The 27,624-nt window shown below is 39.4% G+C and overlaps 1 long non-coding RNA gene across 1 annotated transcript; it reads left to right on the forward strand.

Annotated features, from left to right (window-relative positions):
* Positions 1 to 1,227: 1,227 nt before the first annotated feature.
* LOC148215067 (uncharacterized) lies at positions 1,228 to 26,956 on the forward strand. Its single transcript, XR_015796911.1, has 4 exons — positions 1,228 to 1,298; positions 11,947 to 12,064; positions 12,172 to 12,382; positions 26,301 to 26,956. It is a non-coding gene; the product is annotated as an uncharacterized LOC148215067 (long non-coding RNA).
* The last annotated feature ends 668 nt before the right edge of the window (positions 26,957 to 27,624 follow it).

A 27,624-nucleotide genomic window follows, 5' to 3' on the forward strand; every position in this document is an offset into this window, starting at 1 on the left:
TCCCAGCAGCCCCATGGGCACATGATCACATCTGGGCTTTTGGTAACAGTTCACACTTATGACCAGTTGCAGCTCCCTGCGATCATGTGATCACCATTTGCAACCTTCCCTGTCAGCTTCCCCAGAAAGTCAGTGGGGAAACCGGCAGGGAAGGTTACAAATCACTGGAGTAAGTCTCCCTCACCTGTGCACCCTCCCCCAGCCCCTCTGCACTCACAGCAGCCACTCGCACATTCTTACATACATTCCCCATGCCTCCCCGTCATTTGTGCACCCCCTTGCAGCCTTGCTCATCCCCTTGCACCCCCTCCCTGATCCTTGCCACACCTCCCTCACACCCTTGTGCACACCCTCACACCCCTGTGACTCCCTTGTACCCTCGCACCACCTCCCCGATCTGCACCACTCAAGCACCCCCTCGCATCCTTGCACACCCCCTTGCACCTTCGCACACACTCCCCAACCCTCCTCTGCACTCACACTCTCCCTCCCCCACCTGGCAGCAGCCACTTACCTGCCTGCCAGCCTGGGACTTGCAACTTCCTGCCGGCTCCCCCACTGACTTTAGTTGTGGGAAGTCAGCAGGAAATTGCCTCACCTCACCACTGTGGGATTCAGTTAACAACAGCAACTGGACTGCAGGGATTGCTGTCACTAAGCGATGTGGTTGCAATTTATGACCACATCCCTTAGCGATGGAAATTCTGGTCCCAATTGCTGTCGTAAGTCAAAGACTACCTGTAGTTGTTAAATATAAGGGGAAAGAGGACCAGTCCCTGCAGCACTCCACAAAGGAGCAGCCACCAGGCTGACTCCTCCTCTGCCTCTTGACTGAAACTGGCCACTAAGGAAGGAACAGAACCATTGCAAAACATTGCCTTCAAGCCCAACTCCTGGCTATTGATATCATCATGGTTGATGATATCAATAGCCAGCGAGAGGTTTGGAAGGACCAGGACAGTCACCGCCTCTTGTCAAAGGTTACCTGGGCATTATTTTGTCTCATGCCCAGACTTTTTAGGAATAGATGGAATACAGATGCAAGCTTAATTTTGCCATTATTTTTCCACTGTTTGTTCTTTGCAGGACTGTAATGTGTGGTACTCCATTCATTTGAGTTCCATGATTTAGTCTGAAGGGATGTGAAGCATCCTGTTCTTATAGGATACATTTGGGCTCTACATGATTGTTTGCCTCTCTTCTCTTCCCTGCAGCAAATTAAGCCGAATGTGAAGTACAGTCTGCAAAGAAGCATAGAATACACATCGGTTGATCTCATATGGAGAAAATCTATCTATGTATGTGGTCAGTAGGAGTCAAAACAACTTGATGGCACATAACCAATCAATATCTCATTATATAGTACACTTTCCAAGTGGTAGTGTGCAAACATATAGGTGCAAAGAATAATATAAATAAGTGGTACAAAGAATAATGTAAATAAGTTAGGACTGAAGAAAAAGTTATGACTTAGAAGATGCACACTGTGATACAAAAGCTACACAATTTATTTTGTTATTGTCATGGAAAGGATTCCTTTCTGATCTTGCTCCCTATTTTGTATGCCCACAAGCTTCAAGCACTTCCCTTCTTCTTTCTGGAGGGGAGATAAACCAGTTCAGTGCTTTTCCTTGACTTTAAGCTCCAGTTCCACAGAATTCAACATGAGGAGAGGTGGCTGTCTACAAAACAGGATGCATTATTATGGCTTGTCCCAATGCAGGGTAGAGACGGGTCCAGTGGACAAAGCCCCACCGCACACAGTTATTACTGTGATTTTGAATGCCAGAAGAGGAATATTTTCTGGAAAATATTTATGTTACTCCTTTATAGCAAAGACGACTGATTCTTATGGTTCGTAGTATCACATATTGTAAGCTTTCATGAATCACAGTCCACCTCATGTAATACATATTGATTGTTGACATGATTCCTAAATGTTTACAAAAATAGTACCCCTGTTGCCCTAGTGGAGAAAACATGTAACTCATAGTTGAATTGCTGGGGTCATATTGTTCTCTGAGCTTGCTTCTCTTCTTGTAGATACCTCATTACCAGTTTAGGAAACCTCCTCAGTGCATCCTCAGTGCACAGGAGTGGAGTTTTCTATATGGTATCTTGTCTTACCAGACTTGACTGGGGTATCTCTTCTTTGATTGCTTTTTGGGTGAAATATTGCTTCTTCCTTGATTGTTCTCATTTATCTGATGCTGGTTCCTGGTTGTCTGGGTGCTGCTCAGTAGATGTGTGATGAGGAAAGATGTGTTTGCTTCTTTCCTTGACTTTTCATTGCTTCCTTTCTTGAGTAGTTTGTAGATGGAGCTTATCTCAATGTGTCTGTTAATGGATGATTCATCAGGGTGTCAAACCTCTAGGGACTGTCTTGCATTTTTGGATCTGGTTTAGTCTGAGACATCTACAGTTTCCCAATTGATATTATGGTTGAGGTTATCAGTGAAATTAAGGAGTTTCTATTGTGTCTTCTGACTGCCAATTGATGCCTATGGATGCGATCTCTCAATTTTTTGCCTGTTTGCCCCACATAGTGATTTTCACAGTCCTTGCATTGTGTGTTGTAAATGACTTCTGTTTTGTCTTCTTTGGCTGTTGAATCTTTGGGATTCCTTAGAATGCTTTGGATAGTTTTTGTTGAGCTACCATGATACCTAGGGGTTGTAGTAATCGGCTGGTAGTTTCAAAGATGGTTTTGAAATATGGTAGAGTTATCCTTGTGTGCATTGTATAATTGTTGGTTACATGGGGATAGGTGTTTTTTGATGAAGTTGTGTTGGAAGTCTGTATTTGTTTTTGGAGTTTTGGGTTATTGCATATATTTTTGTTCATCTGAAAAGAGTTCTTGTACAGCTTCCTTTGTGTGAGATATTGCCACGACAGTTAATACTTAATCAGGATGGGTTGTTCTGGGGTACCTTTCGGTTTAAAGTTTGCCATTGTTTTCTCTGCTGATGAGCATATCCAGGAAATCTGTCGTACTTTTCTTCTCTTGTGAGTGATTCCATAGAAGGTATCATTGATAGTTTATGTGTGTTGTCTAGTTGATCTTTTTTGATAAGGACAAATGGATCATCCACACAACTGATCCATATTTTGGGCTGCATCTGTGCAACTATTATTGTTTTCAGACATTGTATCACTGTCTCTGCTATGAATTCTGACATGGGTGGTCCCATGGCTGTTCCTCTATCTGTTTGTACTGTATATTCATTTGTCAAACTGGAAGTAAGTGCTAAAGCAGAAATCTACACATTTCATAAATCTTGATTTCTGTATGTTCCACTAGGTTTAATGTGTTGTGTAATGGTGCTACAATTGCTTCTTTGGCCTATTTTGGATCTATGGATGTGAAGAGAACCACAATGTTGAATGAAACTATGGTTTCATCTTCTTTCATTGATAGGTCTTTGATTTTCTCTGGGCACTGTAGTGATAACTCTGTGAGGTGTCCAAGTTTGTTGCTGAGTTCCTTGGCTAAGTTTATTTATTTATTTATAAAGACTTATATAGCCTGGGTGACACACAAAACAGTAAAAACAACAGAACCCCCAAACCGTAAAATAAAAATAAATGAAAACTCTATAAAAACTCATGGCATCCAATTGCATATTGGAGTTCTTGCTAGTGATACAGCTGGGCAGAGTAGTATGTCCAGTTTGTATATTTAAGGGCAACCACAAAACTGTGGCAGGAGAAGTCCACTGCTTTTTATGGGCCATTATTCTTTTTTTGTGATTTGTCCTGTTTTGCTTAGGTCACTGAGGCTTTTCCTGATGTGGTTGTCTAGTTTCTGTACCGGGGTTGTATTTATAAGATTGTAGGTTTCCTTGTCATTCAGTTTCTCTTTTGCTTTGGGGATTTTTTTATGAAAACAGTGGTTTGGCCATTTTCTGCTGGGAGGATGATGATGGGTTGATCATTTTCTAGTGTTTTTAGGGCTGCTGTTTTTTCTGCCTTTTCGGTATGTGTTTGGTCAAAGGAATAATTGTCTGCCTTTCATTTTCTTGGTTTTCATTGGTTAGTCCTATTGCTTTGAATGATGCTTCTATGACTGCAAAGAATTGTAGTTGGTTTATTTATTATTTATTTATTCCAATTTGTTATAGCCACCGGGCTCCAGTGGGGCTGGTTAGTGCTGTCTTTGTTTTAGTTCAGTCCTTTATGGAGGATGTTGTGTTCTGAGGTAGATAAGAGTGGCTGGAGACATTTACCACCCATTCAGATTCAGATTCATCTTGGAACATGTGAATCTTGTAATCTGAGATCATGAGGCCATTCAGTGCAGCAGTAAACCTTAGCGTCAAAGAATAAGATTTCAAAATTCTCAGGGGAAGGTTTACATTTTTGGAAGCCTTCCTGTAGGATTAGATTAGTCCTAGAGGGCATACAGAATTCTTCAATTGTTTGGAGGATTTGGCAAAATGGATTAGTTCACAAAGAAAAGGTGCTTTTTTTTTTCCTCTCCCAGAAAGGAAAATTGTGACTGTGTGCCAATTTGCATGCCCTGCCATTCAGTGATAGGTGACATTTCCTAAGTGGCTGACATTTTCTATCTTGGAAATTCACAGGCAAGGGACTCAAGGGAGGTGAGGAACAAAGTATTGTATAGCCACATAATAAGCATTCCTTCAAGAAAATGCTTGCAGGCAGACTACTGGAGGAGTGACTGATTTCTATGTGGGCCTTTTTCTGGACCAAAAACTCCTCTTAAAACTGTTTCCCCACCTTTAAAGTCGGGATATCTCTGTGGATGCAAAAGCATGTGCACACACAAGCACAAAGCACACAGGGAGAGAGTGAATAATTCTGCTCCCAATTCAATTTTGGTGGTCACTTTCATAGTCCTCTTTCATTTTGCGTTTCTCTCAATTATAGAGATATGAAAGTGTAGTGCTGCTAGTTCCACTGGAAGATTGGTGTGGGCGGATTGGATAATGATGTATGCCTCTTTCCCTTAAGTGCATGGTACATAGAACTCTATATGACTTTATATTTTCATGCAGTGGTTCAGTATGTAATGCAGAGTTAAGCAAAGCTTTCTTTTAGTCACTCAAGGGTTATGTCTGGATCATACTTTGTTTTGCCCTGTCCTTGATGGAGTATATGTGTAGAGTAGGATGATCTTTCTCATCTTCAATCCAATTAATCTTGAAAAACATAAAGAGTTTATATTTTTAAGATGGTCTCATTACCACCTGGTATAAATAAGGACTCCTCAACCTTGATGATTTCATTCTTGGCAGGAATTCTCAACCCTGAAACTTGATGGTCTCATTCTTGGCAGGAGGGCAAAACATACCAGAATAAGATAGAACTGTCCTCTTTGTCCTTGGTAACATGCAGTGAGATGAGGCCATTGAAAAGCAGTTATGCTTAATTACGGTTCAGAGCCTACATAAGCTAGTCCGAAACCTCAATGAGATAGAACTTCAATGCAGACTTAATCGGGAGGGTGCTGCATGTTTGCTGGCTTTGAAGGGGTCTGCTTGCTGTCATTTTTCTGGGGTTTCCTGACTGGCAGAAAGGGCGTAAGGTCTTTCTCTGTCTTACTGTATTCTTCAGTACTCTTGATTATTCCTTGATTGCTGTCTTATGTTTCATTATTGTTCCTTCTACTGCCTTGGAATAAAACTTAAGTACTCATACTGGGTGGTCATTGCTTCTGAATCCAATGGAGGCATCTAGAAGTTGCTGACCTATAACTCCTGGCAGCCCAAGCATGCATGGCCAATGCTAAGAGATCCTGGGTGTTGTAGTTTGGTAGCCTTTAGAGAGCTGGCTACAAAAGAATCCACCCATCCCACTTGGAGCTGTGTGTTCCATTGAGGAAGCTTTTCCTAATATCTGTATGAAATCTGAATCTCTACAAGTTCTACTCTCTGGTTTTAGTTCTGCCCTCTGGAATACAACTCATCTCCATTCCAGCTTTCTGATGTTGGAAGAGTGGCATTGTATCTGTCCTTTAATTTATGTTCCCTGGCTTAAATAGATGCGGATCTTTCAACTATTAACAGGACTGAATCAACTCTTCCATCATAATGGTCTCTATTCTCTGGATCTGCTCCAGTTTGTCAATGTTCTTCTTAAAAGGTGATGCCCAGAACTGGATATAACATTCTAGATATGTTAGGCTATACTGAACACTTGTGTAGAGCAGCCCAAGATATCTTACAGCCTGAGACAAAGAATAAGCGGGAAGGTCCCCTCCTATTCCTTCTACAAAGCCTGACTGGATTGGGAGCTGGACAGTGTATTAACACTGAGGATGGCCCAAAGCCCTCCATTGCCCCCAGAAGCACAGGCTCGGGCAAGGTGCAGGGCAGGTTATGAGCCAAATAATGCTTTCTTGGGTACCACCTGAGATGGCTGCTTTATTTTGCCTAATGGTAGACCCTCCTGTCCACTGGAGAGTTAAATGGGTGGGAACACAGACAAATCGCCAGCCCCAGACTTTCCTTTTCAATCCCAGCCTTTCCCCTTTATCTCAGCAATTCTCCCTGGAACTAGCCCTCATGGATCATAGAAAACATAACTTTATTTTCTATTTATCAAGCTGCAGAGTCCCTAGTTGTATCCAGGGTTTTCTCTCTATGCTACTTTAATTTGACTGGAAATCGTTAAGTTACTCATCCTAAACTTTGGCATGTAATATCTATTCTTCCATTGAATAATTACTACAAGCAAATTGAGCAAATTAACTGATTTCTCAGATGCCATCATCGCTTCTTTTTTTTTCCCTGAGCACAGCAGCACCCGTTTTAGGATAGCAAGATTTTTCATATATATATATATATGAAAATATATATAGTTTATATATATATATATATATATATATATATATATATATATATATATATATATATATTTTATATATGTGTGTGAGAGAGAGAAAGAGAAAGAGAGAGAGGATGTGTTTGTGTGTGAACATTAAGGCTCGACCTTATATATTCCATCTGTCTATCTATCAGTAGGGTGGAGCCTTAATTTTTCATAAGAGTACACATGTTCACACGAAAAGGATTAATATCTAATTCTATATTTTCATTTGCAAAATTGTCTTAAAGATTTGTAATGGATGGAGCAGCTTTCCACCAATTTAGGCTTCTGCTTTCTTTCACTCTCCTTCTCTCCAGTCTGGAGAATGTTAACATAAATTGTAGCATAAATCTTTGCCTTGTAGAGTAGCAGAAGGCACATATAAAAACCCATATCTTTACTGCACATATTTCCCATTAACCATAATCTATTAGTAATTGAAGTTCATTACCAATTCTTGCCGCCTTTATTGCTATCATGCTGCATGACATACTGAACCTGGCTTGCATAACAAGAAGCCCTTGCTGGGAATATCCTATTAACAATGACAGTGCATTTGTCATTGCGATAATAAACCCAAGAGCTGCCTGTAGATTATAAATTATTGTGATGCCATTTGTAACACTGTAGTTTAAAGTTTTGTCAGGCCTTCCATTTTTAACCCCCGTTTTTCAGTGAGTTATAACTCAACTATAAAAATTTGCAGCCTGTTTAAATTTGGCCTACAAGGACTTAGCCCAAGAGATTTTAAAACAAAGAAAGAAAAAAGAAATCAATGAAAGCCTAGGTGCATTCCTAGTTAAATTACACAAATAGAAGGCTGGTAATTGAAAGGGATGATCTTTGCTTTGTATTAGTGTAAACTCTTAATTCATTCGGTTTTAAAACATAGCATTTAATGAATAACAAGGCATTGCTATTGTAGCCAATTTGTTAAGGTTCAATGTTCTAGATATTTAAACAATGGGTAAAGAGTGTGGCAATCAGCCAGGAACCCCTGTGTTGTATTTCCTAAGTTTCTCCCTCTGACCCCACACGTTTTCTGTGGTACTACATGTATTCCAGTTATTATTTTACCGAAGCTATGTTTGCAGTGATCTCAACCATGGTTAATGTCAGTTCCACTTAACTAGGGTTGGTGAACTCATTTGAAACTCAGGATAAAATGACACGCTTGATTAAAACGGCTTAGTGTTAGGATTGATATAAACATAAGCCTTAGCGTAGTGGTTATCATGAAAAGGGCAAGAGTGCAGCTGAGAGGAGGAAGTACGGGGAAATGTCTAGGTAAAAGACTAGGATCATTAGGTTTAATATAATGCAAGAATGATTGGATACTTCGGTTTAAACATTAATAAGTATTTCACAGGGTATTGCAGGGTGGAATCAGAGTAGAAGGACAAGCAAAATTCATCCCAATTCTAGGATGAGGAAGGCAGGATGAATTTTATTTCTGCCTTAAAATTACTTTGTAACCTCAGTTTCTTCATTTGTGATAAAGAAAATAATAGTATTGATTCATGTTACAGTTGCCAATGGGAGTCTGTGGCTCTTGAGCTGAATATAATCCCCATTCAACCAGTACCCTTCTAAATTCCTGAAGTGGTAAAATGGCTGGATGATAGTGCTGACATTTTGGGATTAAAAAAATAGCAAAGAAAGAACTGAAATGGGAGTTCAGTGCCTCCAGGAGATTAAATTCTAGGATGAGGGAAAGTCCCTTCCCTTAAAACATCTCCCCAAGCACAATGGGCTGAAAAATGTCAGGCTCGTTCTTTGGGTAACGCCACTGTGTCACTGAAAAGCTCTCAGAAGGTTGAATAGCTGATCCCAACCCACAAAAGTATTGGCCAGCCCTGGTCTGGAGACTGTTTTTAGATAATATTTTTAGAGATTTATAACTAGATGAGGCATATGGAGCTATTTGAAATATTTGTTTATTCATTTATGTTGAAGGTCCAAATCCAATAGCATTGACTCCTCAGCACCTCATGAACTACCGACCATAAGGGGGCAGTAGGCTGTAGACTGTGATGGAATGGTTTGGATGAAGGCCGCGCTCGGGGAGATAAGCATTTCCTTAGCCTCCAGAAAGAGCGTGGGAAGGTGAAGAGGATGAGACTGGCACCACCCTAAGGAATTCACAGTGTTTGCTTGCTGGCTTGGGAAGTTTAGATTCAGTCTGGCAAGATTGATGTCAGGTTCAGCCCAAAGAACTCCATGAGACGGTACAGATTTAGTTCGATAGCCTTTATTAGCTTTCACCTACAAGACAGAATCTTGCCAGACTGAATCTAAACTTCCTAAGCCAGCAAGCAAACACTGCGAATTCCTTAGGGCGGTGCCAGTCTCATCCTCTTCACCTTCCCACGCTCTTTCTGGGGGCTAAGGAAATGCTTATCTCCCCGAGCGTGGCCTTCACCAAACCATTCCATCACACAGAGTTAAGGATATACACTTTGCTTGTCACTCTACATCTTCTGAGTCTAAACAATTGCTAATATGAGGTCATGTCTTGCCTACTTTTCCAGGCCCAAATAGAGCACATGCTGGCAGGATGCAGTTAGTCAGATATTAGGCTTTACAGAACCCTATAAGACTTGGTTCACTAATCATTGCTCAAGTCAGATTCTTGCTCTCAGGAACACTCACTTGCACACACACACAAGGAGCACTTCAATCTTCAGCTATTTATGCATTTTAATGCATAAAATCTAGATACATTTATTTGATTGCTTTATCTATGACAGCTACTTATCAAACATGGCATTTTTATTTTTATTGGTGTGCTTCTATTGACAAAGATTATTTTTAAAATATTTTTATATTATTTTAATAATTTTGCCAGAATGTAAAAAGCCATTTAAGTATCAAATCTTCCTCCGGTTAACCATTTTCTTGGGAGGGTGCGGGGGAATAAAGTATATCAAAGAGAGAGAGAGAGAGAGAGAGAGAGAGAGAGAGAGAGAGAAATCCTTAGCATTTTAACAAATTTCTTCACCAGCTGTAACTACCTATTTTTGAGCATATATATCTATAAAGTGCACTGAGTCTTAAAATACAGCAGATGTTTTCACTGGTTGCGTAATATATTTTTACCACAAGTAATATAAGAAGTTTGAATATATATAGAGCATTTCTCATTTCCAACTGTCCCCAAACACCTCAATGTCTTTAAATGTGAAAACTGCTTCACCTTTTGCAGAGGTGCTACATGCTCTGGAGTGAAATCTAACAGCTGTTTAAGAGCTCTCAGCTCTATTACCCAACAATTTATGTTTGGAAGTAGAACTGAGAACTAGCTAAATCTGATAAAATTGAGGGGAAAAAATAGACTGTAATTAGCTAAAAAGAGAGGGAGGGTCATTGAAGCTCATGCTTTGAAAATGAATAGATATGTATTTAAGGGTACTCATATAGCCTACAGTGGTCATGGCCATCAAGGAGAGCAGATCACAAAGATCTTTTGATATGGTAGCTTGGTTACATTTTTGGAGGTGAGCAGAAAATCTAAATTGTACATACAGCCCTTTATGCATTTGGATAAATCTGTTGTGTACATACTGTAAATTCATTAAGTCTGGATACTTTTGTTATTAGAGCCTCCATATCTGGGCTCAAAAATCTGGATGGCCTCTAGATGACTGATGTCTATATATCACTATAGTCAGATGACTATAACACCTCTTTGCTGCCATCTATTGATACAAAGTTTTGCAATCCAGTTTTGGAATCGGAATTGGGAAGAACCACAAAGATCATCTAGTTCAATCTTCTGCAATGTGCAGGAAAACTATTTAAACTATTCATGAGAGGTGGCTGTCCAGCCTCTTCTTAAAAACCTCCACAGATAAGGAACCCTCAGCCTTCATAGGCAGACTGTTCCACTGTTGTACAGATCTTACTGCTGGGCAGCTTTTAAATTGTATTTAAACAATAACTAGATAGCTGAAACTTATACCCAATATTTCTGGTCCTTACTTCTGTGGCTGTGGAAGATCATTCCTGATCATCTTCCCATTGGCACCCTTTTATGTCCATAAACATTAATACCATGTTTCTAGTCTTCTTTTCTACAAACTAAATATCCCATGTTCCTTCAAACTGTCCTCATAGGATATGTCCTCAGGTCCCTGAATCACTTTTGTTACTTTCCTCTGAACCTGTTCTAACCTGTCAATATCCTTCTGGAAAAAGTGCCCAGAACTGTACATGTTATTCCAGGTGTGATCTTACCAGTGAGGAATAGAGGCAAATAAGCCTGTCTTTTGTACAATGCTTCTTCTAATGCAGCCTACAACTGAGTTAACCCTTCTGTCAATGATCTTATACTTCTGGTCATGTCAGTTTGTTATCATTGACTACACTCAAATATGTACCCCCTTATATTTTTCTTCCTTAAATGTATTACCTTATGTTTTTCCCTGTTGAAGGATATCTTGTTCCTCTTAATCCAGTCTTTCAACTTGTCCAAGTTTGAGTGTATTCTTGTTCTGTCCTAGATATTGGTCAGATCTCCCCATCTGATGTCATCTGCAGTTTGATAAACAGCCTATCAATTCTATTATCCATGTCATTAATAAATATGTTAAATAATACGGATCATAAGACAGCTCTCTGTAGGATCTGTTCTCCAACTTGATATACAGCCATTAATACTAATGCTCTGAGTGTATTTTATGCCGGTCTATGACTGTAATAAACATGTTATGTTATGTGTTATGTTATGTTATGTTATGTTATGTTATGTTATGTTATGTTATGTTATGTTATGTTATGTTATTTGAGTGTAGTTAGCCAGGCAGTTATGGATCTACCTTACTGTAGTACCATCCAACAACATTTTAAAAGTTTATCAATAAGACTGTTGTGTTGAAACTTGTCAAAAGCTTTGCTGAAATCAGGATAGATTATATCTATAGCATTCCACAGGAGTTATTTCTCACACAACCTATTTTTGACAAAGTCATGCTGACTCTTAGCAATAATGACAGTGTCTTCAAGATGCTTACAGATAGCCTGCATTATTATTTGCTCTAACATTTTTCCAGGTATTGATGTTAGGTTCACTGCTGGATAATTACTGGGAACTCTTTTTTTTTCCCTTTCTTAAAGACCTGGGTGCAGATTTGCTCTTCTCCAGTCCTCTGGCATTCTCCAGTTCTCCAGAACTCCTCAGATATAAATGACAAAGGTTCTGACAGCTCTTCAGCCAGTTCCTTCCATATTTCAGGTTGTATTTTATCAGCACCTGGGGATTTGAAGGCATTAACATTAGCTAGAAGATCCTTTATCACACCTGTATTGACCTGAACCTTTCTCTGTTGTGTTTGTTCCCAGTTTATGCTACTCAAATCACCTTTCCTTTGGATGTAAAGATAAGAGTTGAGGTCCTCTGCTTTCTTTTGGTCATCTGCTAAGATTTCTCAATTTGGAGTAAATTTGGAGGAAAGGACATGAACATTTAAGAAAGAACATAGGAAGCTATGCTATATCAAGTCAGACCATTGGTCCGCCTAGTACACACTAAGTGGCAGCAGCAAGATTTCAGGTAAGAAACTTTCAAAACTATCTGGGGATGTTGGGGATTGACTCTAGGGCATGTTGCACATGGAATACATAGTGTTATGGACCTTCAGATAAAAAGTAAGAAACACACCACAGGACCTTTTCTGTTCAGTGCTAGCATTACTAAAAAGGTGGTTTGTTTCTTTTCACTTTCAGTAACATGCATCCCACTGAGACCTTATAGAGATTCATACCACTGAGGTCCCTTAAAAAGATTTAGACTGTGCACAGCAATATTAACTGCTGCCCAAATAGTGTGTCATTTCCTGCAACAAAATAGAGGTGACATGTCCCGCTCTTCATTGGTTTGGTCTGGTAGCTCTATTTCTGGATTGTAGACTAAATATAAGCTTGCATCTTGCTTCTTTGTGTGACTGTGATCCTTCTCTAATTCCTACTCAGGATACAGTTTCTTTGAAAAGTATGTATTGAACAAGTTGGCTATAGCATACACGCTGATTTTTACTAACATGAAGGACCCTCCTCCATTCCCCTTACACCTCCTTTTACCCCAATCCCAAATGGGCTCCAAAGAATACACTACACCTCTAGATCAGAGTGAGGGTCACTAGGTGGATACAGATACCAAAGAATCCATAGCAACCCTAAATAAGGTAGCAATTATTTGAGCTGATCTTGACTTCATGGGCACATCCATGTAATTTTCTGTAACTGTATGGAAATGTTTTGCCACAGCCTTCTTTTAGGGTGTTATTCTGACTTGCTGGTATAGCTTATATTTTCGGCATTTTCTCATGGTTTCTAGTTTAAACACTTAGCCTGGTCTGATCTGGCTTATCTTTTCAAAATCAGCCAAAGTTGGTTAGGTGCTAGCTTGACTGAGTTCAGATCAGGCATAGTAAATCATATTGGTCTTTGAGCTCATCCCAAACATGATTTCCCATACTTTCTATGACTTCTTGGATCTTCCTGCCATACATTCCAGAACTGTAAAACTTACTTATCAACACGCTTGTCTATTCAGGAGAGAATGAACTACTGTGGTAGCAAAACAAAGTGACACAGATGGCATGGCCTACTGTTCAGACAGCTTATTGATGTGTGAGGTCATTCATCATAGATCATACCTGAGTTCCAAGTCAACTAGCATAAAATCCCACTTCAACCCAATAATCTGGCCATATCATCCCTTCTACTATCTCTCAATTGCCCCACTGTGCATTATCAAGGCAGTTACAGTGCTCATGAAAAATCTTTAAATGCATTAGTGCGCTGTGAAAGTAAAACATGTTAGCAAATATAATTGCTGCCTGTGAAGAAAGAGAAGACAACAGCAGATCACCCTCAGTCATCTCCTTCACAAGCTACAGTCCTTTTGCAGAAGCACTTTGTGAAAACAAATCAATAGATCAGATGGTACAGCCTTTGTTTTGTTGAAAAAGAAAACAGTGCTCCTGCATTTATTCAAGAGGCTGCAAAATGACAGAAAGTGAGCATGGCACTTAAAAAAGAACAGTCTACATTTTTTTTACTTTTTGTGCCATGCATGCATAATTTTTGAATGGTTAGAAAGAAACACCAGCACCGGGGCAACACTTAGCACAATTTATAATAAGGTTTAAGCCTTCGACAATACATATAATAAGGTTTACTTGTTTTTGGCTTGGCATGATGAATGAATTCCCAATCAAGACCTCAACAAGCCATGGTTAAAATCCTGGAATAATTTTATCTATGAACAGAGCTATATTGTAGTAGATTATACCAAATAGTTCACAACACGGAGTTCAAATTAATAAGTTTTTGACTCAGGTCTTACATCACACTAAGCCACTGTTTGGTTTTGGTTGAAAGTGGGAACCTATCTGTTTTTTGTAACCCATGGTTTAGGGTTGTAGGAACTAAACCCCTATGGTTTATTTGATAAATTATTAAGCAAACTGGGACTTAACGTGCTGTGTTAGCTTTAAATGCATTCCAGTTACAAATGCATATTCTTTACCATAGCATATTCTAACTTAGTATTCACAGAAACATTGGGAGTAAAAATCATAAAATTCCCAGCCAACAGAGCCAAAATGTCCAGTAAGATCTCTGAGCATCAGCTTTCTTTTTATTTTTATAATTACTTTAAAATGTATATAATACCTTGAAAGCAGTTTTCCCAGGGCAGCCTACAAAATCTGTAAATGGCAAATATGAAATGGATGCTTGCAGAAAATAAAGCTAAAATAATAACTGAACAGATTGACAATGTAACATGAAATGCTACAACATTTTGAATTAATTGCATGTGCAAGTGGTTCACTAGAAAATATTGTTAAGCAATAAACAATTTTGCTTCTAAAACATAATTTACCGTCATGCCAAACATAAAGAATTCAAAAGTAGAGGTACCAGCTTTATGGCTGAGTCCAGACTTGAACCTGAATATCCCCAGTTGTAGTCCAACACTTTACCTGCTATGCATTCATACATTCTATGACTCTGTAGCAAAGTGTCCAAATTAATATTGTATGGGACACCAATAACAAGTGTAGGAAAATGACTTGATAAGGTGCTTCTCTTGGGAATGAAACTCTACTCTGAGTCTGCCAATCGAAGCCATACAGCACAGGCATTCAACATGGCAAAGCAAGGTGGTATGTGTGTTCACAGAGACCTCAGGAGCTGAGCTTTCTAGGAGCTGAAGCTGCTTCATGGCTGAGGAGCAGCTCCAGAAGACACTTCCCTCATAGAGAAGGCCAGGGTTAATATTCTCCAAGGACTCTGACCATAAAAAGTAAGGTTGCTGTGCTTTACAGCTCAGCACTGTGTTTTTTTCATCATTTGGAAGCTCCACTATCTGGTGAAACATATTAGCATTCTGCTCATGTCAGAAAAGCAAAGAGGACACCTGGAAATATGTCCTGTAAGTCACATCATACCCACTGGGTGCGAAGGTGGCTACTCAAAAGTGTCCTATGACCAAATGAAGAGATAGGTTGAACACACAAGTATGCACACACATGCAAACTCCATGGAGATTTGGGCACAGGAAACCTACATAGCCCCTGAATTAAATGCATTCCCTCTGAAGTTGAATTTGACTTCTACTTTATCTTTTCTTAAATATTTTCTGTTGTATATTTGTATTTGGATTGCTGCTGACTCCCTTGGGGCTATAAATTTAAAATTAATAAATATCTCATATTGGCCTGGATATCCCCAATTCCTAATATATGTCAGGATATATTGGATACTGTTGGTCTGTAAAAACTACCTGAAGGGGGAGGGGGTTGCCCTTTGACCCAACCCACAAAGTTCAGTGGATTTCCCTGACCTTTTCAGAAGTACAGGGAAAGAATAATAAGAGAAAAATACAGCAGACAAACTGCCTATTGCATGTGCTTCCTATAAGTCACCTTATAGATTTTTATGTGGTAGCTACTACTGTCCCATGGTGGCCTTTTAAGATTTCCCCCCTGTGCTGGCTCTTTCCCATTATAGAATTTGGTCTATATCTTGTGTTAAGAAGGAAAAAAAGATATACAGGAGAAGCCTGTAATCACATCAAAGTTCTCTGAATCTAACTCTTTGTTTTCTCTTTCATCCTTCTCAAAATAGATGAGTCATATCAGAATTGTAATTAGTTTTGATGGAAGGCTTAATTAATATATGGTAGGCAATAGGTATGTAAAGAAAGCAATCAGGAACACTGATTAGCCCATTGATATGTTCTGTTTCACAATCAGGATCCAAACTAGACTTTAATTCCAGGTAAAACAGGTGTGCATAACTTGTGCCCCATAACATTTGAAACTGAATTCTGATCCCCTGAAAAGGGTTTTCTTGAAGGTTGAGATTGATTGATGGGATATGTTCTCATGACGTGAATATTTTTCTTTATGAACTTGTGTACTTATTAACATCAACATCTAAGGATCTCCTTATGGTTCTCTCAACAGCAAAGGCCAGGTGGGTGATGACCAGGGAAAGGTCCATTTAAATTGTGGTACCTGTCACAATTAACTGCTCTCTGTATATAGCTGCTTTCTTATGTACTCTTTATATTGTCTATCCATCTGGCAAAATATAGAAATGGTTTATCACTGCCTTATCTCATGCATTATGAAATGGCACCTTTGCCATTGTTACAAAAGTGATCCTCTGCTTCCAGCATCTTCTTATGTTGCTGCTGCCCAATATAGGTGCCTGTTTGCTTTAACTGGGCACCTGGGATGACCTTCATGCCTTGGCTGACCCTGCTGGGTGTATATACTCTTGGTGTATACTCCTAGTGTTCTTCATTCAACTCTCCCAGGAACATCTCCATCACACCACAATAAGGCCGTGCAGAGTGTGGTTTTAAAATTGGAGGAAAACATTAATGATAACAGGTACAGCAATGTCTATGAAGATATTGAAGTGGTGGACAGCTTCTGCCTTTTAGGACTGACAGTCAATCAGTCAAGAGTGAGTTATCACTAACTTTCCTACTGATCTCCTAAACTGATTTCGTTCAGTCTACTTCAGCTGTGACTATGTCTAAGTCCAACCCACAGCTTGGAAAAAAGGGCATTTCCCCTGCTCCCAAGCTGATAGTCTTCAACAGAGACAGACAGGTAGAAAAAAGGCTACTCTAGAAGGTGGTAGTAGATGTGCAGTGTTATAAGTGCACTCCCGTTTGGCTCCATTCATGCTCTGCTTTCACAACCATGACAATCCTCCTCGTTCTTTCACTGACAGGAATCACTGTTCCTCATCCCTTGAGGAAGGGGCAGAAACAGGGAGCACACAATGATATGTGAGCAAAACAGTGGTGTATAGACTTGTACTTCATTTACAACTGTCCCATCACTGGGCTTCTCATTGACTAAAAGTTCAATACATGCCATGAACTTGATGGAAAATATGACTATAATACTGTGTTTGGGATGTAGAATACCTTAATTCCCTTTAAAAAATGCCATATTCCTATGGGAATTTCACAGACATTTGTATCTCTTCTTTCACAAAGAGAAACATTGCATGACATTTTGAGAAGGAAAGGAATTGTTTGCTTACTGACTCTCTTCAGAAATAATTCACAACTATTGCTTTTGCAGAGAAAGGGGGAGGGAAAATTAACCTCATCATCATCTAATTGGAAATCTCAGAATCTGGGAATTTTGTGGAAGAGTAAAATAGCTCACAATATCTTCTGTTTGAAGCAACTGTGGTGCTGTGAGAGGGAGCTGCTATTGTGGATATGGGTTGGCTTTTATACTAAGAAAAGTTACATCTCATATATTGGCATAGATAGAAAACAATTCTGAAACAACTGACTTCAACAGAAGAATCCTACATGTGCTTAACTTTATTTCACAGAAGTTTCTAACTTTGACCAGATTGTGTCCAGTCAATTCTGGCAGATACGGTGCAGACTGCAAACCAGAGCACTGGGGTGCTTTTGACAAGTGAAATCGGCTTTTCCTGTAGTGGTCCCATCATTGTGCTAGTTTTAAGGTTTCAGCTTTCATAAGACGATGATTATACTGCTCAGGGGTCCAGCTGGACTGGACTCTTAGCAGGGCTGTGCACATTCTCAAAGAGACATATTACTCTGCTGAGATTTTAAGTGTAGCGCTTCCTCTAAGCTATTTCAAGAAACAACTTAGAAACTCACTTCAAAGAGCAAAGCAAAAGAGACCATGATGCTTTGCTTTCTGGCTGCTACAGAAAGAAATGATGGATGGAGACAGAAGAACAGTCCACTCAAAAGAGGGGTCAAGTAGTCTGTTACATAGGGCAGGAAGGAAAACCCAATGCAAGAGGGGTCGAACATTATTACTCTATAAAGGCCTTGTTCTTGACTCTCAACAGTTGCTAACATGGAGTGCAATGAATATCACTTATCTGAAGTTCCAGGATTTCTTGTGAGTTTCCTTAAGTGGTTCGTTCCTGCTCACCCTCAGCACAGCACCTGCACATAAGCCTCTTTTGTAAGTGCTGATGGAGAATACAAGAGTTGTTGAGGAAATGTTCCCCTATCAGCCTTCCCCAGTAGCACTTGCCGGAACTGGAATAGCTTCTGTCCAAGCACTGGCTTTGCAAGTGACAGAGATAGGAGACATGCAGAATTTTCAAGGTGATAGGAAGCATTTTGTCAAGAGAAATTGTGCTGCATCTTTGCTTCAACATGTTGCCTTTGTGCTGTGAAGCTGTTTGTCAAGGTGAATCTAAGTTGTTTCATGCAGACCTAGTTTTTAGCATTTTGGAATGGGGGTCTTAACATGTGTTGTTTTCTTTTTCCCAATCACCCTTCAGCAACCCCGTTGTCTTTCAAGCTAGACCTCAACCTTTAGACTGAGGTCTCTTCCCCACGGCAGCCTTAAGCTGTTTGTTTCCCATGCTGAAACCAGCTGGAAATAAAACTGGCTTAAAAGCAACTGCTGTCCAGCTTATAATGCTTTGGCAGCAGTGCTGGCCAGGTGTTCTGCCCAGGTGTTACCATGGCTCTTGATTGGCAGATTCCCCTGTTTTTTCCTCTTCCCACCCATACTGGGAAAGCAAGCACCAGCCACTTTCCTTTTCATAGCTGGGTCTGAGGACACATGGTTTTACTGATAGCCCTTTTGTATGAGCTCTGCCTCCCACAACTCTCCTCGTACCCACTACCTTCCTGTTTGGTGCATCCACTGCTGGAGCAATGGGGGAAAAAAAAGAACAGCACGAGTGTATGTTTCTTCCTGCCACTTGGGCTAGAAGGGGAGACTGGGAGAATCCTTGTCATTTCCACCTAGTTTGGGGAGGAGGGCAGGAGATGTCCCTTTCACTTTCAGAAGTGGACCAATGGAAAATAAATAAATAAATCAAAGGCTTGCCATTTCATGGTGAAACATTTTTTTTTTTAAAAGAAAAGCAGAGGCTCATTGGTTTACCATGCAATGGTTCCTTCAGAAGGGGGCAGGCAGCCTAGTGCCCAGGATGAAACAGCCACGGAGGGCAGCAACTAGTGACCAGAGGGGAGGATACATCCCTGCCACAGCAGTCCTGTGGATGCATTTGTCCACAAGGAAATGACATGTAGTAGGCAGCCTGCCTAGCACTGCTAACATAACACTACTTTTGAGCAAGTAAAAGTGGGCAGAAGTTGCCTGCAGAGAGCCCTGAGGCTGGATTGAGGCTAGCACTGTGCATCCTTGTCCTTGAGAAATGGTGAGTGGACCATATTCTCACCAGGGGAAGCAGGGCACATGGATGAATCTTGAGTCCCTTTCAACCTATCATAGGCGCCTCTCTCTCTCTCTCTTTTATTCTGTTTTATTTACCATAGCAACTGCTTGCTCAGAACACTTCTGCTTTGTTCATATGATGATTACCTTGATATAACTCTTGTCCTCAGGGAATTACATTCTAAGCTTGTGCCTTCCTTAATTCCTTGAATATATACATTTCAATTATTTTTGCTTGCTTTGTCTCACTTAGCTGGGAGAAAGCCACAAATTCTGGGGCACACCTTGGTGTTCTAGGAGATGAAGAGCAAGAAGAGATACTTGGAGCATCATTGGAAGATGAATCCAACTGAGCATGAGTACGAACCCTTGTTAAGGATTACATCATGGCAATAAGGGAGGCAAAACACTGCTATTTCTCTATTCTTATTGTTTCTGCCAGTAGCCACCTGGTGACCCAGTCTTTGCTGGGGTGTGTGTGTGTGTGTGCAGGGTCATCTGCAGGGCTGCTGTGGGGAATATCTGCTATCTGGCATATAAATTCACTCACATCCACTCAGAGTTGGATTCTAACTGATCAGTCCAGTTGAGGTGTTGGTGTGTTTGATTCTGTGACTCCAAAGAAAATGGAAAATATGGAGACTGCATTGTTGTACTTGCTGATGACCTGTGATGGGGCCATGATGGAGGTATTGTATCCATCCTGGTGCTTCTTGATCTTTCAGTGACTTTTAACACCATCAAACTCAGTATACTTTTGGACCGGCTTTAAGGGTTGGAGGTGGGAGGCACCATTTTATGGTGGTTCTCCTCCTTTCTCTGTGGCCAGATTCAATCAGTACTGATGGATAGGTAGGATCTTCAGACAGTCACTATACCCTGATCACCTCATGACTGGATTACTAAAATGTGTTCTATATGGGTCTGCCCTTGAAGACCATCTGGAAGATACAATTGGTCCAGAACGCAGTGGTGCAGGTAAAGATAGTGTTATTTTATGCAACCACACCACTTTGTGAGCTGGACTGGTTACTAATTGGCTTCCAGGTGCAATTCAAAGTGCTGGCTACCATCTTTAAAGCCCTTCATTGCATAAGGGCTGGCTATCTAAGGGGTTGCTTATCTCCAATCGATTTTGTCCATCTGGTATGATCAAGTAGGGTGGGTGTGCCCCAGGTCCCATCCATTAAACAATGTTATCTTACAGGACCCAGGAAATGTTTCTACTCTGTTGCAGTGCCTGCCGTCTGGAATGATGTCCCCCTGCCCCCAGAGATTTGGATGGCTCCCATCCTTATGATGTTCAAGAAACTACTAAAACACCTGATTGTTCTCCCAGGACTTGGAATAGGGTGGTTGTGGAGCCCCTTTAGTTATGTTTGGTTTATAGCTGGACATTTTGGTCTCCTGGTTAGCCATGGTGTGTGTGTGTGTGTGTGTGTGTGTGTGTATGTATGTGTATGTATGTATGTATGTATGTATGTGTATGTGTATGTGTATGTGTGTGTGTATATATATATGTATGTATGTATGTATGTATATATATATATATATATATATATATATATATATATATATAAAATCTCTAAACTACCCAAAGTTATCAAGCAGTAGAGCAGCCTCAAAATGGGATGGATGGATGGATGGATGGATGGATGGATGGATGGATGGATGGGAGGGAGGGAGGGAGGGAGGGAGGGAGGGAGGGAGGGAGGTGGACACATCAGTATGTCAGTGATTTTGCCATTATCTGCTTCCAATATGTTTTTTGTTTTTTTTTACTTCCCAATCCAGCCTAGAATCTGGAACTTCTTCATGGTTTCCCACCAAGTTATTTGAAATTTGAATTCAGTAGGGGCCCTTGTAAAGCATGTGCTCTTGAGATATGCAGAGTACTAAAAGAATTCTAAAATGAAGTATTGTCAGGTCCTATTTAAAGAAGTATAAATCTTCCTAATATAGTTGTCTTTCATGCAGATTATAAACAGTCCAGTTCTCAATGAATGTAGCAGATATAAATCTAATAACAATTAGATTTATTAAGAAAACTATTAAGAACCCTTGCTTAAGTAATCCACTTTCAAAGTGTCTTAAGAACAACTGAAAAAATGCAAATATTTTCAATAAGGAATGCAGATATCTAATCAATAACCGACCAGGCAACCAACCATAATTACATCATAAAAAAATAATTAGGAGTGGACCCAGTACACTAAACTGGGATCTGTATTATTTATTCTGTAGAATAAGTTTCTAAGTGTGTCTCTTTGGATGCTTCAACACTTTGGATGTGGGGTGATCTTCTCTTATTAGCAGGAGAGGGGAAGGGACCAGAGAGCTGAGATAAAAGATTGGAAGAAAGGCGGAAGGAAATAAACCTAAAAAAAAAAAAAAATGTGCTATCATCTTCACTGGCTGTTGTGGCCTCCCTACCTGAGTCAAGACATCAAAGTCCCCTGCTCATTTGTTCCTTTATTTGGGACAAAACAAAGAGATCAGCAGAAAATCAGCAGAACAGGAAATTTGTCTAGCTAAGCTCTTGATCGACTTCATCCAACATAATGCTTTTTAATCACTCTTTGAACAAAAGATTTAGCTCTAAATCCTCCTCTTGCTCAATTTGCTGTTCCTCATTTATATGAGATTTCATATTTGTTCAATTCCCCTGTCTATTTTTTTCTCCAGAATGTGTTTGCATAAGAAGCAAATTGTTAGTATCTCCAGACAAATGAATTTTAAGACTGTGCCCCCCCCTTTTTTTCTAAATCACCTTCTCTCTCAAAAGTTTTCATCTTGAAGCAAGGCAGGCAATATGCATCTAATTCTCTCGACTTTTCTGTGGCATGTAATCTTGCATTCTCTTGCTGTGCTCTTATTGCCTTCATTGCCCTGAAGTGCTGTTATTGTGCATTTTGCTAACAAAAAGCATATGATAATTAAAGCTAGTTTGAATGAGAATAGAGTCTGCCAGTCCTTTCAATTATCCTTTAAATATGCACGATAAATGTGCATTTTGCTATCAAATGTGCTCTAAGCTTATTCCAGATCCGCAGCCTGTTCTGAAAGAGTTGGCTCTTTAGTGCATTGTATATACATCCCCTACATTCACAAATAGTATCTAGGTTTGTATACTGGTGGCTAATTTTTATCAGAATATTAATTTGGTTGGACTCCATTATGTTTAATATTTTACAGAGGGTAAATTCCAACCTTGTATGTCCAACAGTGGAATAGTCACTATGGCACAGCAGATTGTCTCTTACTCGGAAGCTTCCTGCAAGTCTCCTCTGAAGAATTGTAGGTATCATCTGAGTGAATTTAGGGGATGTATGGAGTAAAAGAGGAAAGGGAATGAAAGTTTACTTGCAGCATACTAGTCTAGGTTCCAATCAATGACGGGCTACAATTTTTTATTATAACAATGATTATTGCACACATATTCAGGCCAGTACCAGAATTAATCTCCATCCCCAGGTTCTTCTTCAAATTCCTCTTCTTCCCATTAAATGAAAAACAAATTCAGAATGCAATTCTGAAGAGTATCTGCAAATAAGTTGCTAGTACATTGGCTTGTAGTGACATTTTTTTCAATACGCATCCCTACTCTGTTCTTGACAGCTTTCTAAGAAACTCTCTGGGCGTTCATCTTCCACTGGAATTGATGAGTTAGCTAGACAGGTAGCTGCTGTCATGGTGATAGTGGCGTTTTGAAGACATCCCTGTTGTTTTCCCTGTTCTGGTGCAGCAGCCAGATCAGATATTTGAGAGCAATTCTGAGTCTCTTATTTTGAGACAAAACCATTCATCTATATGGGCACTTGCAACAGATTTTGATGGTTGTGTTGATACAGTTCTTCTTAATCTGTCTGAATTAAATAAGAATGTAGTAGAATTCACAGGTTAATAGGAACTTGATGGTCCCAGATGTTAATGAAATAGTTCTTTACACAAACAAGGGATCCATGTTTCAACTGTGGAAGTTCACCAGCCCTCTTGCTAAAATACTGGATTGGCTTTTGATATAATTTCCTTTTTTTCCTTTCTATTTTTATTTTCAACTCCCATCAATAATTCATGATATATGGGCAATATAGAACATATTTTTTGACAATTAATATCTGTGTGGGGGAATAGCTATTTTCTATAAGGGCACTATAATGAGCCAATAGTGTTTCATATACATGTGTACATGAATATATATACACACACACACACACACACACACACACACACACATGCTATCTTCCTTTGCTTTTTTTAACAACTGTTTTTCTGTTCAGACTGACTTTTCAACAAGGCCATTAGAAACATGGCCTAGATGTTGTGTGATGGAAATTACTCTGGCAAAAGTACTGGAAAGTACTCTAGCAAAATATTACTCAGCACTCAAGGCTAGAGCACTGAGGCCTATATAACTAATAACTCCTTGAGGAATGTCTTAACTTGCAAGCATTGCTTTCAGACCAGAAATCTCTGAAGTACTGGTAATATCATTCAAATGAAGGATTACTTCTGTTGGGCAGATGCTCTCCTGCTTATTTGTTCTATTGCTCATTGATTTGATGAAAGAAAATCTCAGAACTATTCTAATGGATGGAGTGTGATACTCTTGCACTTGCTTAATTATAGGTAGCCAAGAGTTGTGTGTGAATATTATTTCATTGTATAATCATCTCTCCAGAAATCTGAAGCCTTCCTAAATTTCAATTAAATTTAGTGAAGACATCATGAAGGAATTCTTCCTACTGAGATTTCTGTATAGTAGTTGTTGTAAATGAGACAGAAGCACTTGAGAAATTGTTGCAGAATTTCTGAGTAACACTTGAGAAATTGTTGGAGAAAAATGCAGAGAAATTGTCCACTCAATTTCTCTTTTAACAAATCTGATGGAAAATGTCAAATGTGTTTATGCCCAGCTCTTATACTCACCTATATTCTATTGTTGCAGATATGGGAAATCCCGTAGCTTAAGCTAGGAGGCTACATTTTACTGAGGCAATCCAGACCTGGTTCATCTAATTCACTATTAATTACATGAGTAGGAGCAGGGTTGATGATAGAATTATTTTTCAGTCCTACTGAGAGATGAACCTGGAATCTTTTGACCTTTGCAATGAACTATTCAGTTATGGATAATATCAAGAGGAGGAATTTATGAAGCCACCAATGTGCTTTGTGTAGCCATGCCTGTGTGATTCTTCCTGCTAACCTGGTGTTTAAAATTTCTGGTGCTAACCATCCAAGTTCCATGTAGGCATATTTATTCTTCAATATTAAAATAAAAAAAAGTTGGTTCAGTTACATTAAATTAAAATGAGGATGTCTGTGAAGTGTCATCTCTTAATGAGGAAATTTCAAAAATTGGATGAAATAAAATGAATATTATAGATATCAGGTTTGGTTAGTGTTGTTGAATCTATGATAATGCAAATCAAATCAAATCAAATCTTTATTATGGTCAAAGACCAGCCTAGTGATAATGCATAAAATGCACATCTCGGTTGCTCATTTGAACAGGCTTAGGAGAAATGCCCTTAAATCCTGAGAAGGTGATGAGACTAAAGAAGTCACTTCAAACTGTACCTATGTTAATTTGGAAAATGGAAGCACTATCTTCATCAATTAATGGACAGGCATTTAGATGGCCCAAAATTAATATTTAACTTACAATTAAACTTACAATATATGGCAACAGTTTTTCACACTAAATCCATTTGGCCAGCCTGGTAGCCACAGATTTAAAGTTTTTTTTTCTTTAAATCTCACACATCAAACACTGTGGGATAAGGAAAGAAATATAAATACAGCTTTGTGACAAAGAGCTGACTTTATTGGTTTTCAAGCTACAGGTGCTGGAAAAATTGTGGACAAAAATAATGTTTTTACCACTTATTTTCAGAGTGCAGCATATTCTGCCATTGTCCCTCTCAAGCTTATTTATCACTGCTGAAAGGTGAGATTACTTATCAGAGAAACAAAATGCCGGAAAACTACATTATTTGTAGACCTTTCTGCACTCTGAAGTTGCAAAAGCTCTAAGGCCATGATTCCATACATATATACCTAATAATGTCGCATCAAATTCAGTGAATCATGAGCTGGCATGGATAGGATTACACTATCAATACACGCTTACTTGAAAATAAATTGTATCTTCAGTGGGATTTACTTCCTTCTAAGTGTGTGTTTAAAGTTGCAGCTTCAGTGTGTATTTTCCTGAGATTCTTATAGTATTTTAGGATATTGATCATATGAGGTTTCCTGCTCAAGGATCTACTACTCCGAACCTTCTCCTGCGTGGTCCTCAATCTCTGGGACATACTTCTTCAGGAATTGGCTATTTTTCTATTCATTAGATTGATTGTTTACCTTTCATCCAGGAGTTCATAGCACTTCATCCTCTAGTTTATCTTGCTAACAGCCCTCTGAAGTACCTTATACTGACATAGAGTGACCCAATGTTATCCAGTGAAGTTCCTTGTCTAAGAACATATTTGAATTTGGGTCTCCCTTGCTTTAGTTCATCATATTAGCCACTACTTTTTTTTTCTACATTTAGGTTTTGTGCATGTGTTGGAAGGGGCAATGGTCACTATGGTTTTTGAAACAATTATTTCTTGAATAAGCCACAGATGGCTGGATTCACACAATATGCTCGGTTCTAAACAATGATTAACAAGGAACAGGGTGGGTTAGTGCAACAGTTAAATATTAATCCTTCTGGATGCACAACTTCTTTTCCAGATCAAAAGGAGAAAACAGCCAACGCATCACACCATTATGGTGCAGTAAGCCTGTTCTCTTGTGAGTCAGTTCATTACAGAAAGAAGGCAATCTGGTCCCAAATGGTTCCATATCAACAGCCCCAAATCTCCTCACTCAGAGAGGCTGTACTGCTGAAGCAGACTTCCATTCTCTGATGGATTATGAGAACAACTTCCTGTGCAAGGAGCTATGGAGGATCTTGAGGCATAGTACAGATTTTTAGCTTGTTCCTGCAAAATGTACACTGAGATAGACTGAGAGAAACAAGGAAGATATCTTTGAACTACGGATCTGCAGATGCTACAGATCTGTGACAAGGAGTGTCACAGACAGCGAATAAGAACCAATCAATAGATCCTGTAACAAAGACTGAGACCAGGTCTCTGAGGCAACAATCCATAAACAGAAGCTCAAATGCTTTGGGCCTGTGATGTGAGCAGGTGGCAGACTGGAAAAAATGATTATGCTTGGAAAGGTTGAGGCAAATTAAAGGAGTGGAAGACAAGTGAGAACATGGATGGACAAGACAAAGAAAACACCAGATTATGGCTTGAAATAATGGGCATTTGTCCACAGAGTCATTAAAAGTTCTTCCTCACAGGCAAGTTAAGCTGTTATTCTCCCTTCTGATCACTGTCCTTTGAGCACGTTCCTTTTTTTTTGAAAGGTGCCAGAAAAAAAGAAACATCAGCAGACTTTTTCTGATGCTACTGTGAGGCAGTTACTGACTTTTCTTATATCCCTTAATATTCTTTCTCGGAGTTTAACTTCATGTGATTTTATTTTCTGGACTCCACAAAATATTTTATTTTATTTTTCAAATTTATATATGCTTCCCATCTCACTATACAAGTGACTAGACATGACTCCTCGATACTGTATTAGAGATAAAATACAGTTAAATTTAATGAAACGACCCAAATGGCCTAGCAGTAACTTCAATTCAGTCATGATGTAGAGAACCAAACTCTGAACTCAAAGTCCAAATGAGGACTTACATGTGTTGAGAACAGCAAGACTAGTTCTGCTGTGCTTCTGGATACATTATGGATAATGACAGTAGATTCTGCTGCTGCTGCTTTTATTACAATTATTATGATTTATTGAACAAATGTCTCAACAGGTGACAGTCCTTGGCTGTCCAGAGTTGTCTAGGAGTTGTGCAGCCTCCAAATTTAAATACTATAAATAAATTTTGTTGGCTCTAGGTCAGCTTAAGAAGCTAAGCAGGGTAGAGCCTGGTTAGTATTTGGATGGGAAAGCTCCAGAAAATAGCAAGTCTGTGACCTCAATCAGGAAATGG

The sequence above is a fragment of the Python bivittatus genome, unplaced genomic scaffold (genome assembly GCF_059951505.1).
Source record: "Python bivittatus isolate LINGU-HERP-01145 unplaced genomic scaffold, Pbiv_v1 ctg000480_np1212, whole genome shotgun sequence".
In the NCBI taxonomy this organism is placed as follows: domain Eukaryota; kingdom Metazoa; phylum Chordata; class Lepidosauria; order Squamata; family Pythonidae; genus Python; species Python bivittatus.